Below are 13,631 nucleotides of genomic sequence, written 5' to 3'. Positions count from 1 at the left end.
ACTCACTTTCAGGAGCTCTTCATTATGGCCTTGGGAAAAATGAATAGGAAAAATATATATATCATCTTCGTTTTAAGATTAATACTTGGAAATTTAATCCTAAAATGCAGGTCAGATGCTTATAAGGTCCAAAACACTATTTATTGTTTGCCCCAAAATGCAACATAGTCTCCCATCTCTAGTCCTTTGACTACATTTTGAAGTCAAAACATTCAGACTAAGGAGAAGTTTACTGATGCAGATAAAGTCATACGTGTGTTACCTATGCATGCATGACTACTGATGAAAGGTTATAGGACATTGATTTTAAAATGATCAAACCAATACTGAGAGTAAGAAAGTAACAAGGAAATTCAGTTTTCCAGTAAATTAATTATACGGAAGGGTGTTATCTTTGTTTGGGAGCTCTTAATTCAGCCCTTGCCATTGGAAGAATGGGCTCTAATTAAAGGAGCAGGATAGTGATGGCACTGAGATAAGCTGCGGGTTCCAAAGCATATAACTTAAGCTCAGCACAATAATTAAATAAGACTAATTCTGATCTACCAATGAGGAAATAATGTATATTCTTTATATTACTTTCTTTACAAATTTTAACCAAATACCTATTACGTGCTAGACACTCTTCTTGAGATTGTGAGTTCATAGAGACTCCACATGGAATTTGTTCTTAGACTATAACAAAAGAATTACAATGCAAGGCAGAAAACAGTATCTATCCTACATGAGTTTCATATAAGGCACAATGAATAAACTAGGTTCTTAGGAGAAAGAGAAGTTGCCTATACATCGCTGGGGATGAGGAAGATAACAGAGAAGGCAGGTTACAAGAGGTGCAATTTGAAAGAGGTGAGATATATGATGGTGATGGTGGAGGTTATTCTACTTCAGAGAGTATAAAAAAAAAAGAAACACAGGCAGGAAAGAGCTGGAAGAGGACAGGGAATTGACTGTATTCTACAATTCTACATACTAAGACAGGAAACTGTATATTTCAGTAAAGTTGTGGACCTTTTACTCTATATTCCTTTTTCTGGATCCCATAAAATCATTAACGGTTCGTTCTCCCAGGGTAGGTACTTGGAGAAGCCTACTGACTATGTGAGGCTAGTCTATTAAAGTCTATCTCTGTTCCCACCTCAGAGCCACTGTCAACTGACTGATAACAAAGCATTCTCCCAGTTCTGAGAGGACCTATTTTTTGAAATGGCCATTAATGTAATAACTTATGAATGGTTTCTTAATTGTCTAAATAAGTTATAAACTACTATTTTCATGCTTACCATTAGCTTGTTTAGGGTTTCAAAAAACTAGACATTTTATAGAAAATGATAGGCATTAACATTTTTAATAATTACAATGTAATTTGAAAATATCTCTTATTTTGCTGATGAAGTCGCAGTTACTGTGAATACTGTGTTTTACTGACTACATTTATAATACAATAAAATGTTAACTTTCAGTTAGAGGTAAGTGAAAATTATATAGGTATGGATGTATATGTATACATATATACATGTGTGTATATATAGAGTGCTTTATACAAAGTTGATGTCATTTTTATAAATTTGATAATAAGACAAATGATGTCATAGATAGCAAAATGAACTAATGCAGCTGAATAAGACATTCATATAGTATTATCAACTCACTCAAGAAGTTATTTACTGCTATAACTTAAAACCAAAACAATTGGTACCGTGGGTCTTTTATGTTCTGTCTCATACAACAAGCAGTATATATGATGATAAAATATCATTAAATTTAAAGTAAATCTAAGACAATTATAATATAGAAGTTCAATGTTTTCCATGAAAACTGACAGCTAACCACTGGAGAGAAATGCTCAAGAAAACACATTAAATGGGCAATAGAGGGGCTTCCCTGGTGGCTCAGTGGTTGAGAGTCCGCCTGCCGATGCAGGGGACACAGGTTCGTGCCCCGGTCTGGGAAGATCCCACGTGCCGCGGAGCGGCTGGGCCTGTGAGGCATGGCCGCTGAGCCTGCGCGTCCGGAGCCTGTGTGTGCTCGGCAACAGGAGAGGCCACAGCAGTGGGAGGCCCGCGTACCGCAAAAATAAATAAATAAATAAATAAGCAATAGAAACAAGAAACAATGTCATGTAGTATTATAATAAAGCCATTCTATTAGAAAGTGATTTGAAAATTTATAAAAGGAGCAGCTCAGGGCTTTACCATGAATTATCTTAAACTGAAAACTAAGTTAAATGAAAAAAAGGTGACAGATTTGGGCTAAGTGATTCTGAAAAGAAATATTCTAATTAAAGCTAAAATTAATGCAATCCAAAAGGAGTTTCCCCTCATTTGGCATTTAGACAAACAACTCAGGAGGGTATTTTTGCCTTGCCAGTAATAAGTCAGGAAATACTTTATCCTGAAAAGCTGAAAAGCAATGAAAACAAAAGAAAAAGAAGACCAACTCTAACAAGCTTACTATTTGAAGCAAGTGTCATGGAGCTGGATAGGACTTTGGCTATCTCCAAATTTATCCTTACAGCAAGCACTGTCAGGTCTTTCTACCTCACAGAAGCTCCCCTCTCTGGGAAATGCCCCTGGCTCACAGTGATAAGACATAAGTAGCCATACTTCTATTTTGTCTGTTAAGCTTTTTGGATCTGATTCCTTCACTAACTTGAACAAATCAGCCATTATTCTGCCTAATGCATCCTTCTGAGTTCCTGTCCACCAGGTCACAACAAGCCACTTGCTTTCACTGACTGCCATGTCCCAGGATCATATTAATTCTCCGGTTCTGTACCACAATCTACTTCACAGGGGACTTTAACTGCCAAACCAAATCCTACTAGAAACCACCACAGTTCTACATATGATGAAACCATACTCAAATTTCTGGGGAGCAAAAATGGTACAACCATGTCTGCCTTGGTAAGACATGATGATAAGGGATGGATGATAACTCTAAAATATAAGGGCCTCCATTCTCGATGAGGGGGAATCTAGTGTTCTAGAGCATAACTATATACTATACACCCACTCCAAAGTGAAGGATATGTTGTTAAAACTTGACTTCTTTACCAATAAGAAGGCGGCACATCACCTAGTAGGTTTCGTCTGGTGTAGATTACAGTGAAAGGGGATTTTCCACTTGACCTTCATGAAGACAAAATGAATCAGGTATCTGTAGCAGACCAGGATTGCGTATGGAGCCGGCGGTAATCCCTAACAAGAGAATTTTTGTCAGGACAACCAAGGTTTTAGTGTAAGGCAATGTATTTTTCCTTGAGTGACTTTGCCTTTTGATAAGAGCTCCTAACTCTTTTCCAGTTGGACATCATGAACTGAGCACACTTGGTCCACTAAACATTGTATTTAGGCATGCTCAGTAGTCCTTCCTCATCAGGTAGAAGTGCAATATATAGAAATGAGTCTGTTCAGCCCCAGCGGTGTGTGAGCAGGTTGCTGAAAACTGTCACACAATAGTTGTTTCTTTCATCTCTGCCTAAGTGTCTTAAAAGAAGTTCTTTATAAAATCTGAGAACGAAAAATGTCAGCCTGGTTTCCATAACTCTGTGAAACACTGCAAAGGTACAGTCCTTTCATGGAGAGACCCAAATATAGAAGAAAATCCACTAAATGGGCAAGACTTTGAGCAGTAAATCTAGTTGTATATTCTCCTTAGAACAAAGATAATCTACGGTTATTTTTTACACCATTTCTTTGGCAGCAGCCAAATGGTATAGAGACGTGAAAAAGAACAGTTTGGAGTATTTTTAAAGAGAAGTTGGAGGAAGGATGATATTTGATAGATCTTTCACAATAGGCTAAGGGCTTAAAATGTTCATATCATTGTTAATTTCCAACAAAACCCCACTAGCATAGGAGTTGAACTTCATAATCAAGTGTACAGAGTGACTTTTCCTGTGGACATCAATCATCCTACCTGCCAAACCTAGGTTTGCTCAGGGGATCATGAATTGCGTGGCAATTAAAGTGGGGGTAGAGGATACACATGGGCAGGCACTGGGGGCTTCCATCACCATGTTGATCTGAGTACCCAGTTTGCCAACAAAGTACCCAATCTTAAGATCTTGATAAAGTACAAAAATCTGAGAAGCTTGCTAACTTCTCTGTGGCAGAGCACTTGTATTTGATGCCTTTAATTAGAGGGGATAGTTACTTGTCCTCAGTAGATGGACACTTACTTTTGACTTGGTCCTGTATTTCTTGCCCATTCTTTCTCTAACACAACTATATATGAACCTCAGAATGTTTTATATGCTACCTTTTATCCCCCCACACATTAAATTTAATCAGTGAAATCACATCGCAGTAAAAGAAATGAAGCAACTGGAAGATTTCCCTTGGAGTCACTGCTCTTTTTACCTACTCCATCCCTAACAAATTACAGAGAATTTTGCAGTGTTAAGGGGCAGGGCTGACAGCTGACAAGGAAACAGGGCCCTCAGTCCTACAACCACAAGGAAGTAACCTCTGCCTACAACTTGAACAAGCTCTGAAGTGGATTCTTTACCAGAGTCTCCTGATAAGAGGTTAGACAGGCTGACACCTTGATTTTAGCCTTTGTGATACCCGGAGCTTAGAACCTAGTTGAACTTGCTTCGACTCTTGACCTACAGAGCTGTTAAGCTTGTGGTAATTTATTACATAGCAATATAAAATGAATACAGTGAAAAGCATCAAGGAATGTCTATGGTGTATGAAGATAGGCAATACCACTCAAAATTATTCAAGTGTATTTCAATGATTGGTGTGTATCAGTGTTTCTCAAACTTTAATTGCTTCAGAATTTCCTAGGTAGATTGTTAACAATACAGATTCCCTTGGGCACTGAAAACTTCTAACGCAATAAAAATCTGAAGTCTTGGTTTCATTTATCTTGGTCGGGGGTAAGAAGAAATCCTAGAATCTAGAAGCAATTCTCTTACAAGAGTTTTGGGGCCACATGTGAGAAATTAACGTAGATCATCTCCAACAACTAACTGGTTGAATATGCAATTGTGGGAGGTAAGTGTTGATACTAAGAGAACGGAATATGACTGACAGCTCTCAAATCTGAGCTCAGTAAGACAGAATCTAAGTATATTTTAATGCCATTTAACAAATCTCTAGGAAATTGTCAGAAAAAGAGGCCAGCCAAATATTCTCTCCCTTGATGAAAACTAATAAATAAGAGCCAGTTCTGGGCCCACTTTTTAAAAGACTCCTTAAAGGATATGATTTTGCCCAAAGAGTTTATTTCAATACATACTGAAGAACTAAAGATGTTATTTTTGGGAAAAAGGATCACTTTGATTACCTTGATTAACAAACTCCTAGGCAAGAAGGTCTTTACCAAGGTCAAGTGTATGTTTACAAAATCAAGAATCTTTACCCATAGAGCAGAACTGTGTACCAACTATGGGTTCACATGTGCTGAAATCATTGTCAATTTTTGCTTGAATAGTAGGTAAAGAGTATCATTCTAGGAAAAATTGTCAAAATCTTCCAAATTTGTTCTCAGTGTCCCTCATGTTCTTTCTCCCATCTTCATGGCAAATCCACAAGCTATCTGTGTGCATACTGGCTCTCTGTAAGTCACTTTACTGAGAAACAGATTGACAGATTGACTGATTGATTATCCCTTGACTGAAATTCCCCCACAGGAAAATGCTACTTCAGCTAGGCACTTGTAATTTAAACCTTTTATCTCTAATTGTGGAATGAAAGGTTTTTCTCGTGGTATTTTCAGCCATTAGCAAGCAGATGAAGAAAAGAAATCCTGCAGTCATCTAGACCTAACTCATTCCCAGGTTTTCAGAGTAACCTGGAGGTGAGTGATTAGAGTACATGATCTGTGATGTTTTCTCCTAACCCTCAAAGAAGTCCCTCTCCCTCCTGCAGTGGGTGAGCCAGGACCACTCAACAAGGAAGCTGAAACTCTCATGCCAACATCCTGAAACGTCAAGAAACTTGAGCCACCAAGCACTTCTTGGACTTAATAAGCAAATCCTACATTAAGAATTCTGAAAGGTTCTCCACACCCTCCTTTCTCTTAGGCACCGGTCATTTGCTGTTTTGTTCTCAGATCCATTCTTCTCCCTTTCTTTGCAAACAATTTCCCAGGTTTCCTTGACTATTGTCTTATGACTTGGTTTAAACAATGGGAGATACTGGCAGAGACAGGAGGGGAGAAAGAGAAAATGCCTGGGTATTCCCCACTCCCCATCCCACACATACACCCTCTCTGATTCAGGAGACCTCTCTGTCTCCAACTCAGGGGGCATCTTCCCCATGTCTCAGCTCCTGCCAGGAAGCGTCTTCCTGCCAGGGAGCATCTTCTGTGTGTCTGTTTCCCAGCAAGTAGCTCTGGCTCTTGGCCTCTAGTAATGCCAACTCCTCCCCAGCTTTTCCACCTCTAGCTCTAGCAGAGGCTTCCTTCTGTTATTAATTCCTGCATTGCATCACACATTGCAAAGAGTGCCTTGTATTAAATTTTTCTAATGAATGACATGGAATGAACAACATTTTCCAGACTGGATCACAACTGATATAATTCGCTTTACTTTGGCCTCAAGACTTCTGTTTTCTAGCACCTGTGATGTTCTTATAGTCAATATTTTGTGACTTTTTTCCTTCATAATACCAATTCATTATCTGATATCCAAGAAGTTTTCCCTGAGCTTTCTTTACTATTTCTACCTCTGGGGTTGAAATCCATCATCATCCATAACAGTGGTATTAATGAACTTATTGGCCATCTTGAAGGATTCAAGGTCACTAAGAGTTTTGGTGGCAATTATAAAGCATTATTTTTTAGATGCTTGTCAAAGTATTGGTATCTTTCTAATAAATACTAAATTATTCTGACTTAAACAAAAAGATTCATCTGAGTAATGCCAATTGTTTTGAATCATTAAACATCTTAATTACACAAATCCTTTTGGTAGTCATTTCCTTTACAATATTCAAAACAGATCTGGGCATAAAATAAGATTATCAGTTTTCCTATTTTAAAGATCTTGGTGAAGATAAAGAACTTATTTGCTCAAGTCACCTCGATGGTGACAAACATAGGATTAGAAACTGATTTCCTAATTTCAGACCAAATTTCTATCTAAATTGTACTGCTACATCTCAGCAGGAAACACAAGTCTAGGTATTGAGAAGTGCCTGAAAAAGTAGTGCTACGTGGGGAAAGAAAAGACTTAACTTTCGCTTTAGGAGGCTCTTAGAGACACTACCAAATTGAAAGGTGTCATCTAAGGTTACCCATTTTGCAGTACTTCATAAAATCAGGAATCACAGTGAATAGCCTGCTATCACCTTCCCCTCACTTAACAAAGGCATTCTGCCTAGGCTTCTTGTAATTAGCATAAACTGAACAGCCATGATGTTTTTATAAATGCAGATGACCTTTCAATATCACCATGATTAGCAGAGTACTGGCTGACCAATGACATGATATTTATAACCAAAGACAATTTTATTTGACATTTAGAGCTGAATGATGTCAAATGATATTATTTTAGAAAACTTGCTAAAATTTTGAGTAAGTAGAAAAAAATCAAAGAACTTACAATTATATGAGATCAAAGAAAACCGACATTAACATCAGTATTTAAAGGATACAGAAAATTAAAGTCCTCTTGTTGAAGGAGGACAGTAACACGTTTGTTACTTTTCTATTTAAAAAGTGATTTTCATCTCATCATCACAAGAAAACTGAAATTTGTAACTATGTGCGGTAACGGATATTAACTAGACTTACTGTGGTTAGCATTTCACGACCTATACATCTATCAAATCATTATGCTGTACACCTAAAACTAACATAAGGTTGTATGTCAATTATATCTCAATTTAAAAAAATAAAGGAGTTGCACTCAGACCACAGTCAAGATCTATGCAAAGCACCATGAAGCCAGAGGCCCTGCAGCCACCTCAACAGGGTAAAGCTCTGATACCACTTATATTCCCACCATCACACCCATCACCCCAGATCACCAGAGTCTGGGCAAAGGATAGATGAGGGCCAATGGTCACACTCATTGGAAAGAGTATGAAACCTGGATGACCATGAATGGCTTCATTGCTATGAATGAGTATTCAGTAAGTGTACAACATGTGCATATGCCACCAGGTGCAAGGTTGAAGAGTACTGTGAGTAAATACAAAAGAAATGGGGAGAAGGGGAGAAAGACCTACCCGCCCAACTCTAAAATAAACTCTGCAAAAGTAGCAAACGCTGTGGTTGCAACGTAGAGAGTAAACTATAAGTCAGGGATATTTATAAATAATAAAATGTTCAACTTTAATAACAGCAAGATCCTAGAGTGTTCATCATCAGTCCATAAAGCCTTCAGACATTTGTCACCACCCAGGGATAAAATGGTGAGACATTTTCAACAACATAGTACTTGCTTTGGTTGTATTAACTGCAGGAACTTAAAGAGCAAAGACAGAGGGGTTGTTTCCACATTGTACATTTCTACTTTACACTCAAAGTACTGAGTACACTCGGTATACCTGAGTCAGTTTAAAGCTTTAATTTTGTTAATCCTGAATTAAATAACCAAAGGTTAGTCTTAGCACCGATTTTGGGAAAAAGGAGGATCATAGTTCAAGGAAACCATGAAAGCCCTCAAAGAACTGACTTTGAAACCAAGCAAACTCTTCCAAGTTGTGGGTGGCTGAGGAGCTGACTCTAATTGAGCAGCCTGGGCAAAACCAGGGCGGCCATCCTGCCCTAAGTCCTCCTCTAGAGAAAGGCTCTCCCAGGCCCATCCCTACCAACGATCATGTAACAATGTTTGAAACAAGGTCAACTGGTTTAAAAAAATGGTTGGAGGGTAACAGAGGTCCTGCTCTCTGTCTGGGGTGGAGCCTAATAGGTTCATCTCTCAAACCAAAAGCTGGAACCGGCATTCCAGACCAACCTCCCAGGGAACCAACAACTAGCCAGGGTCTGTTCTTTTTCTCTGCTGAGGTCAATTGCTTTATTTTGGAAGATGATGTCCAGATTAGAAAAAAAAAAAAAAAAAAAAAGGTAATTTTCATAACTGACCTAATTTATACTTTATAGGGACCCAGTGAAGGAAAATTCATAGGCACTGTTTGCCCCATTTTACCAAAGTGAAAATAGTTGAGTCTTGAAAAGATCCTGTGATTCTCTAAAGGTAGCATAGTTAATGAATGACAAAGCTGGTACTTAATGGCAGATGTCACAACCAGCCCTTGGAAACCACTATGCTCTATTAGCTCTCAAGGAAGGTAGGCTTTAGAGATGGCTTGAGTATGGGGAGAGTAGAATATAAAGAAAGCAAACTAAGGAGGAAGACAAGATAAAGGCAACTTGGAACAAGCTCTACAACAGGGAGATAGCCAGTAGGCAGGAGAAGAGGTACTTGGTGAAGGGCACTGAGGCCAGGAATCATGGGATTAGGAAGAAATGCCCTGGGAGGTGTCAGGAACCTGGTGAAATAAAGTGATCAAGCGATCATCATTAGGGTTCGTGTAGGGGGTACTGAAGTTGGAGAAATACCCTCTAAGAACATAACCTCTTCCTCTTGCTCTGATGCCCAAATCTACTAAATCACAAACAATGAAAGGCTAAACATTTTTCTTTGCTGTGTGCCCTGAAGCTAGCATTATGATTTCTGTGGAGTGTATATTCAGCAAATGCCTCAAGAATTACATTGATTCCAAACCACATTGATTCTATTTTCTCAATTCTTGCTTTTCCTAGTTCAAAAATTTTATATTATATCATACACTAATTTTTCACACATGTAAGTCATTTTCCCAAATGTTTATGGACCTTGCTTTAACATTCCTTTGCATAAAGTAGTATATATAACAAGTCACCAAGAAGAAATATGATATTTTTTAAAAGTCAATGGAAGAAGAGAAAACATTTGGGGTTTTATTTATTACAGTAAAAGGACTGTCAAAAAGTAATGTCCGAGTGAGTTTGAGAAAAATAAAAACGACTAAGAATTAAAAGGATTCTCAGGTAATAAATATTCTTTTTATAGAAGTTGTATATGTTCATTTTGATTAATACTGTTTCTATCATGATAAATCACTGAACTCTCCTCAAATCGAAAATAAAACATCTGTCTTGGTTGACCATTAAAAAATAGTATCTTTAAGTCTCTGTACTGATTGTATCCACTTAAACTCTCTGAATTATACCCAAATAAGAGCTGTTTACAAAGTGATTATTTCTAATTAGCCAAGAGCTGCTCAAAATATACTCCCCTCCCCCGAACCCCATGCTACTATACCAAAATTACTTAACCATGGCCATCTATAAAATTGTCCTTTAGCTAAAGTGCAGTGGATTCTGGTTCGAAAGCCCTAGTTTCTTGATTTCAGCCAGAGAAGAAACATTTACTGAGCTTTGAATGGCCAAGTTTAGTGGGGTGTTCATTGCTGATGGCACATTTTCATGATCCTTTCTCAGTGGCTCTCCATTCAAAGAAACTAAACAGGACAATTAATTACACTGAATACATCATTTTAGTGTATGGACATCCACTCCATACTCCCTTCTGGAACAAATAAACCTCCCAACAGCCTACTGTCTTGGTAGCCACATTACCTCCAAGGTCAATACTGCCAAGGCAGGCACCTGACCAAAGAACCATCAAACCGTAAAAGGTCAAAACCACAACCAGTGTGGTCAAACCAGAAAGGTGATTTAGGTCAAAAAGGTTCCATCTCAGAATTTGAGCTAACTCCTCTCTCCTCAGTGTGTGGGCTAGTGATGAGTAGCATCAAAATCATCTGTGAACCTGTCAGAAACACGGAATGTCAGGTCTTACCCCAAACCTACTGGATCAGAATCTACATTTTAACAAGACTCCCAGTCTATCCATGTGCATAATAAAATCTCAGAAGCCCAAACTCCTAACTGGGTTAGCAGTCACAGCTGAAGCAAAGTCACAAGGAAACACTGGGCTGAAGAGGTAACCAGGGTCCATGTTCAAGTTGAATTGAGCAGAGGAAGCCAGAGCGTGAGGACAGAGGGACACAGAGAAAAGGTACGTAATAGAGGGACTATGTGGCAGGTTGGCCTCACATGGTGTCATCATAATTACTAATTGTGCCCCCATTCGACTTTCAAATGTGTTCCTGTTTGGGCAATAGATTATATGATAACTCTATATATAACTCAGTAAGATCAAAGTTAATTCACAGCCTGGCTGTTCCATACTTTCTGTTCTTGGATTCCTTAAATCACTCTCTCCCTTATTGTGACACATCATTCTTAAAAACACTGACATCTCCCTTCTGCCCTCATTATTTGAAGTAACTGATGCAAATATATTTACTGTTTAATTAGTGCCTTCTATGTACCACGAAAAATAATTAAAAATTATGTGCTGGGTACTTACTCTGTTATATCTATTCCTCAAAGCAGGCCCAGGTAATCTAATGTCACAGGGGCATATTCTGGGATCTTGATTAAATGACTTCCTCAAGGTCCCATAGGTGCCAAGGCCTGATTCACACTCGGGGCAGCTGACTCCACGGCCCTTGTCTTTTCCTTTCCACCCCATACCTCTCCAGGAGATGATCTCGTGTCACCAAATTCTTCTGGTGATGCTGCAAACCCCAGCCATGAAAAGAAACCATGCTGGGATTTACCTTGTGGTCCAGTGGGTAAGACTCCGTGCTCCCAATGTAGGGGGCCTGGGTTCGATCCCTAGTCGGGGAACTAGATCCCGCATGCATGCCACAACTAAGAAGCCCACATGCTGCAACTAAAGATCCCACATGCTGCAACTAAGACACTTCATAGCCTAAATAAATAAATATTAAAAAAAAAAAAAAGAAACCATGCTAGACACAATTGTCTCTGAAGGCAGAGAAACACTTTCTGTTTAAAGGATACTATCCTCTATCTCTCAATTTTTCCAACAAAATGCTTGAGTGCTTTGTAGATATGAATTGAGCTTTACTTTTTGGACCAAATAAAACAAGACATAGATTTTTTTATTTTACTCTATTTAAACATTTTTTTCCCCAAAAATATACCTTTTTCTTACAGGCATCAAGGTATAATAACCAATCTGTAATAGTAAATATAGTGACATAACAACGTAAAATAAATTAATGAATTAAACCAGGACAACATTTTACATTTATTCAACATGCATATCACTTCAGCTATTATTTACAACTGTTATTAAGACAGTTCATGCCCAGGTTAAATATCTACAGAATCCTGAATTTCAATTCTCTTATTACTTTTGCTTATTTTTCCTTTTAGGGGTGGGAAGAGGGAATAGGAGGTAAGACTATAGTGGGATGCAAGGCACAATGCTTGCCGCATAGCAGTGGCTCAACAAGTTCTAAATAAATCGCCCAGTAGATGGATGAAAGGAAGGAAGGAAAGGAGGAAGAAATAAAGGGAGGTAGGCACATGTTCCTTGGTAATCAGAAAGAGGATATAATACTCTTCAAAAATCAGGATATTGAAATAGTTCTGGTTTTGCTGACTATGATTGATAATAAGACACTAATTGATTCTACTGAATAAAGTTTCTCAGATATAAGAATCAGAGAAAGTGAAAAACAAATGAAAGACGAAGGGGGACAGTAGGGAGAGCAAGTCATGGCAGGGGAGAGGAGGGAGGAGAGGAGAGATGAATGGGTGTAGAAGGGGCAGGGAGGGGAAGGCAGGAGAGGGGAGGGCGGGGAGATAAAGAGGAGGGGAGAAGAGAGGAGGAGAGTGGTTGCGTACAAATAACAATCACGTAGAGTTATCTGATTAATATGTGGTTCTCCCCCAGGAGCCCAAGCTCTGAGAGAGCAGGGACTCGGTCATTTTCACTCTCTGTTGTTATCTACCACAGCTCCCGACTACTATGCTTCTCTGTGATAAAGAATTGGATCCTTTTATTTCCAGTCTCTCATGAACAAATAATTTGTTAAATTAAAAAACTAGAAACGTAGAAAATACAAACCCATTTCTTTGTGATTAAATTCCACAGACATACAATTGCTCTGTTCCAAATCCATTACTCGCCATGGACCAGTAACAGTTTGCAGACCAACACTGGTCCACTAATGGCTCCTCGAAGAGCCTGACCTGATAGAAACTCATTAAAATTTAGTAAAATATATAAACATTATAGGTATCTGAACTTTAGCAGTTTAGCAATAAATTATAGGATTATCATGGTTTCTGAGGAATTTGATCTATTTATTTTCCTCATTTTATTGCCACCACAATTCTGGGAAGAAAACACGGTGGTAACTATGACCCCTATTTTAAATGGTTACATTGATGACAAAGGACAGGCTTGTTTACTGTTGGGGACTCAGCTCTCTTGACCCCCAGGCCACTGTTTTCTCTGATAGACCTGGGTGGCTCCTTTTTTCTGCCATCGAATTGGACATGTGGCATTAATTAGTGAGCTGTATGCACTTTCGTTTTCACTTTTGGCTAGCAGACTCCAGTGAATCTCTAATTTACATATTTCAGCTCTGTAGACATTTGCAGACCAATATTTTAAGAGCTAGTCTTTAATTTGGCTTAGCCTGCCTTTCAGTATCTGTAACGTTAAAATGAGTATTTCATTGTCATTCCAGCAGAGTCTCTGCCACAACTAATCAACGGTTTCCAAAAGACGTGTGTGG

General features: G+C 38.5%; 1 protein-coding gene across 6 annotated transcripts in view; it reads right to left on the bottom strand.

Moving 5' to 3' along the window:
• NOL4 (nucleolar protein 4) overlaps positions 1-13,631 on the bottom strand; it is a 394,072-nt gene that overhangs the window by 186,274 nt on the left and 194,167 nt on the right. The gene's annotated exons all lie outside the window — the stretch shown is intronic.

This window comes from Phocoena phocoena, chromosome 13, assembly GCF_963924675.1.
Source record: "Phocoena phocoena chromosome 13, mPhoPho1.1, whole genome shotgun sequence".
NCBI lineage: Eukaryota > Metazoa > Chordata > Mammalia > Artiodactyla > Phocoenidae > Phocoena > Phocoena phocoena.
This window is presented reverse-complemented; position numbering and strand designations above follow the sequence as displayed.